Source organism: Mus musculus, chromosome X (assembly GCF_000001635.26).
Source record: "Mus musculus strain C57BL/6J chromosome X, GRCm38.p6 C57BL/6J".
NCBI lineage: Eukaryota > Metazoa > Chordata > Mammalia > Rodentia > Muridae > Mus > Mus musculus.
Window position 1 is genome coordinate 56689995 of NC_000086.7, and position 5843 is coordinate 56695837.

At 44.0% G+C, this 5843-nt stretch overlaps 1 pseudogene; it reads left to right on the forward strand.

Moving 5' to 3' along the window:
- Gm52455 lies at positions 1-2305 on the forward strand (annotated as a pseudogene).
- The last annotated feature ends 3538 nt before the right edge of the window (positions 2306-5843 follow it).

Below are 5843 nucleotides of genomic sequence, written 5' to 3' on the forward strand. Positions count from 1 at the left end.
ATGACATACATGTGTGCTGCTAGAGAGCACATCACTGTAATGGTATGTGGTCACATTAGCAAGCATGACAGGGTGGTGAATTCCTAGTGTGACATTAGCAGCTGCTGGCAGTGGCAAAGTGGTGGTATTATTCGAGAGCATCCTTCTTCATCGTGGGGACCTAGCCCGCAATGTGGCTTTCTGCTGCTTCTAGAGAAAGACAGCAGAGAGACTTGACTTTTCAGGCTTAGTTGGCAAAGTAAGGACTTGCTTCCCTAATCTCCTCCAACAGGAACTACTAAGTTTATGCTTTTAATTTTACTCTGTTCAGGTTTTCACACTCACTGCTGTATTTTAAGATGTCTTTTCAGGGCCATCACTGACCCTCATGATGCCAAATGTAATGATGCAGCCTCTCTGCTCAACCTAGGTGAAATGTTTGGAATTCTCTTATTGAAACGTTTGGTTTTCCATTTTTTGATGTGTGTGTGTGTGTGTGTGTGTGTGTGTGTGTGTGTGTGTGTGTGTGTAAGCACAGGTCAACTTGTAAGAGTCTCTCCTCTCTAGACCAGAGGCTAGAACATAGATTGTGCAGATCATCATGTTGGCAGAAGGAACCATCCCATCTTGGAACTCTCTTTCAAAGCCAGTCCATTGCAGGCCTTCTTGCTGCCTTTCCAAACACTTCTGTTCAGGCTGCTTTCTTAATTCTTCCTCCTCTTGCTGGCTTTTCTTTCTTTCTTTTCCACTTTTTTATTAGGTATTTACTTCATTTACATTTCAAATGCTATCCTGAAAGTCCCCTATACCCTCCCCTCCCTCTGCTCCCCTATCCACCCACTCCCACTTCTTGACCCTGGTGTTTCCCTTGTATTGGGGCATATAAAGTTTGCAAGACCAAGGGGCCTCTCTTCCCAATGATAGCCGACTAGGCCACAAGCTCTGGGGGTACTGGTTGGTTCATATTGTTGTTCCACCTATAGGGCTGCAGATCCCTTTAGCTCCTTGGGTACTTTCTCTAGCTCCTCCATTGGGGGCCCTGTGTTCCATTCAATAGCTGACTGTGAGCATCCACTTCTGTATTTGCTAGGCCCCGGCATAGTCTCACAAGAGACAGCTATATCACGGTCCTTTCAGCAAAATCTTGCTGGTGTATGCAATGGTGTCAGCGTTTGGAGGCTGATTATGGGATGGATCCCCGAGTATGGCAGTCTCTAGTTGGTCCATCCTTTCGTCTCAGCTCCAAACTTTGTCTCTGTAACTCCTTCCATGGGTGTTTTGTTCCCAATTCTAAGAAGGGGCAAAGTGTCCACACTTTGGTCTTCGTTCTTCTTGAGTTTCACGTGTTTTGCAAATTGTATCTTGTATCTTGGGTATTCTAAGTTTCTGGGCTAATATCCACTTATCAGTGAGTACATAACATGTGAGTTATTTTGTGATTGGGTTACGTCACTCAGGATGATGCCCTCCAGGTCCATCCATTTGCCTAGAAATTTCATAAATTCATTCTTTTTAATAGCTGAGTAGTACTCCATTGTGTAGATGTACCACATATTCTGTATCCATTCCTCTGTTGAGGGGCATCTGGGTTCTTTCCAGCTTCTGGCTATTATAAATAAGGCTGCTATGAACATAGTGGAGCATCTGTTCTTATTACCAGTTGGGACATCTTCTGGATATATGCCCAGGAGAGGTATTGCTGGATCCTCTGGTAGTACTATGTCCAATTTTCTGAGGAACTGCCAGACTGATTTCCAGGGTGGTTGTACAAGCTTGCAATCCCACCAACAATGGAGGAGTGTTCCTCTTTTTCCACATCCTCGACATTGCTGGCTTTTCAAAAATGGAGATAAGAGGGGACATTCTGAGTAGACACAGCAGTCACTGCCCTCCTTGTTTCAGAGGTCCCCAGGCAGATTGCAGACTGTGAAGAAAGGTACAGAATCTCTCACTGGTACAGAAATTTACCAGATCAAGAATTCCAGATAAAGTGTTTCGGCCTAGACCTGAAGATCATGAAAATTACTCTGAAGACCCCCAGAACCCTCATAAACTGCACATTGTCACAAGAATACAAAATACAAAGAGGTATCCATCGTGGGGGAAAGATACCATCAAGATGCTCAGAGTACAGAAGGCACACAGCCCTCAAATTCACAAGAACATCCCATCAGTGAATTCAAAGCTGAAAGTGGGTAAACACTATGCATCTAGCCCCTGAAGCTGCCACAGGGACTTCCCACAGAACAGACCATGCCTCAAGGGCACTGGGGAGTTGGTCGTGCAGTGGCATCTGAAGCCTATGGAGCTGGAAGCGAAGTCCTGACTCCACACAGCTTCAGCTCACAGATGCACTAACTGAGGAAGCCATTCTCATTAAAGTGTATATTCATCCAGTCAAAAAAAAAAACCCAGAAATAAAATTCACATTCCATAAGTGCCACCCTTTATAACACAATTATGCTCTTCTTTATATATTCAAAGAGTTGTGCAACCATAGTCACTAGTTTTAGAATGGTGGCAACATCCCTCATATGTAACCTTTTCTTCACTCATTAGCAGACATATTCCATCCCACTCCCAGTCCTGAAACCCACAAATCCCTCATATCCCTAGGCATTTGTCTGATCTTCTTCCTGTCCCCCAATGCCTATATTTTCTTTTTCAGACAGGGTCATATGCACAGCATTCTGGCCTTGCTCTTATTATGTATTCAAAGATAATCCTGCACATCTGAGCTTCCTACTTTCACTTCCATGTGCTTGAGAGTCCTGAGTTACGCAGTGCCTAGGCCTGGACTTAGGACTTTGCATGCTAGATGAGCATTCGAGGAACTGAACGATACCCCAGCCCTTCCTTTCTTTGACTTGTTTCTTTGTTGGTTTGAGACAAGGCTGGCCTGGATGGAAGTCACGAGCCTAGGTTTTCCTTGCGCTCACTGTGATCCTCCTGCTTTGGCCTCCTCGGGGCTGTGATTCCAGAGGAATCTCCTTGACTTTTTAATCAAACAAGTCTCAGATTTATTGACACCAGAATGATCTTTTTGACTTCCATGCTTTATATATAACCCATACAGCAATAACACCAGCATGGACCTCTCCTCCAAACTCTATAGTTACCGAATGGCTGAGAAGCACCTGAAAAAATGTTCAGCATCCTTAATCATCAGGGAAATGCAAATCAAAACAACGCTGAGATTCCACTTCACTCCAGTCAGAATGATCAAAAATTCAGGTGACAGCAGATGCTGGCAAGGATGTGGAGAAAGAGGAACACTCCTCCATTGTTGGTGGGATTGCAAGCTTGTACAACCACCCTGGAAATCAGTCTGGCAGTTCCTCAGAAAATTGGACATAGTACTACCAGAGGATCCAGCAATACCTCTCCTGGGCATATACCCAGAAGATGTTCCAACCGGTAAGAAGGACACATGCTCCACTATGTTCATAGCAGCCTTATTTATAATAGCCAGAAGCTGGAAAGAACCCAGATGCCCCTCAACAGAGGAATGGATACAAGAAATGTGGCACATCTACACAATGGAGTACTACTCAGCTATTAAAAAGAATGAATTTATGAAATTCCTAGGCAAATGGATGGACCTGGAGGGCATCATCCTGAGTGACGTAACCCAATCACAAAATAACTCACATGATATGTACTCACTGATAAGTGGATATTAGCCCAGAAACTTAGAATACCCAAGATACAAGATACAATTTGCAAAACACGTGAAACTCAAGAAGAACAAAGACCAAAGTGTGGACACTTTGGCCCTTCTTAGAATTGGGAACAAAACACCCATGGAAGGAGTTACAGAGACAAAGTTTGGAGCTGAGACAAAAGGATGTACCAACTAGAGACTTCCATACTCGGGAATCCATCCCATAATCAGCCTCCAAATGCTGACACCATTGCATACACCAGCAAGATTTTGCTGAAAGGACCGTGATATAGCTGTCTCTTGTGAGGCTATGCCGGGGCCTAGCAAACACAGAAGTGGATGCTCACAGTCATCTATTGGATGGATAACAGGGCCCCCAATGGAGGAGCTAAAGGGGTCTGCAGCCCTATAGTTAGAACAACAATATGAACTAACTAGTACCCCCAGAGCTCGTGTCTCTAGCTGCATATGTAGCAGAAGATGGCCTAGTCGGCCATCATTGGGAAGAGAGGCCCCTTGGTCTTGCAAACTTTATATGCCTCAGTACAGGGGACCGCCAGTGCCAAGAAGTGGGAGTGGGTGGGTAGCAGAGTGGGGTGGGGGAGAGGGTATGGGGGACTTTTGGGATAGCATTTGAAACGTAAATGAAGAAAATACCTAATTAAATTTTAAAAAACTGAAAAAAGAACGTCTACTAGATGTCTTAAATGTAATGGTTCAAAATGAGCTGCGGATCCCGAAGAGTGTTTTTCCTGTAATCTTCATCTCAGATTATGATAGCTGCTTTACTAGCAAAACTTTAGTCATCTTTAACTCCTCACATCCAACCATTTACCAAATCAAGAAATCCTACAATTCTGAGCATGCTGCAGACCCTCTGCTCATCCCACTCTGGCAATACCCAGCCATCACCCTCAGCCGGTTGCTCCAGTTATCTCCCTGGCAATGGGTGACGCTCTGGATGTTTTAGGCAGTTTGTGATGATGTTGTCCTAGTACCTATGGTGTATTCAGCAAGTGCCTTACTGGAATGCTTCTCACAATGGTTTGTTCATTCCAGACCTGCAACATTCCAGACCTGTATCATTCCAGACCTGCAACATTCCAGACCTGCAACATTCCAGACCTGCCTTCTTATTGTTCTGAGCTTCCCTGACTTCTTTCAAGTTTCTTGAGTTGCTGTTCTCAGTGCCTGAAACACATTTCCCTCCCAGATATCCTCCTAGCTCCTGGACACCACTTGCTTTCACTTCCTTTCAGAATTTGCTGACATGGCACCATCTCAGGTGACATTGCCATCAACTGCCACCCTCTCTTCCCAACACTCCCCATTCTCCTGTGTGATTAGATCTTCATAGCGATTCCTGTCTTGTAATGAATTACATATTTTTTTCTTATCCATTTTGTTTCTCTATGGTAGATTTGGAATATAACAGTTAAGGGGTCTTGTTGACTCTATTCCACCTCCAACAAAGGGGTACTCAAGAAATTAGTTAAGTGATTGAACCATAATACCAGTACCAATTGACAAGCACAAACTGGGTGGCTGAACACTTAACATCATGATATAACCTAGTTTTTATGACAACTCTAGGAAGGCATGTTATTATCCATACTCACAGATGACAGACTTCTACCCAAGTTCACATATTTTTTACATTCATTCATTCATTCATTCATTCATTCATTCATACATACATGTGGTGGGAACTGTGTATGAAAGCCTGGAGACAGCCAGTAGGAAGCAACGCTCTCCTCGCAGTGTGTTAGTCCTGGGGATCAAAGTGTCATTAGGCTTGGTGGCCAGGGCTTTAGCCACTGCTTTATATCACCAGTTCTATGCCCACACATCTGGTAAGTGCTAGGACTCCAAACTGAATGTCTGCTGAGGTCACAGCATAGACCCCTCTTGTGTCCCTTCACAGTGGCCTTCACCATAATGTGACTATTTTACTGCTATCTCTGGATTCTTTTTTTAAAAGACGTATTTATTCATTTTAGGTATTTTTATGTACACTGTAGTTGTCTTCAGTGATCTTCAGTAGCTGGGAATTGAACTCAGGACCTCTGGAAGAACAGTCAGTGCTCTCAACTGCTGAGCCATCTCTCCAGCCCATATCTCTGGATTCTTAATGCAGGCATTCATATGAGGTGTAAAAAAATGACATTCCCAGTTTCCAAGCGATCTAAAAGCAAGCGAT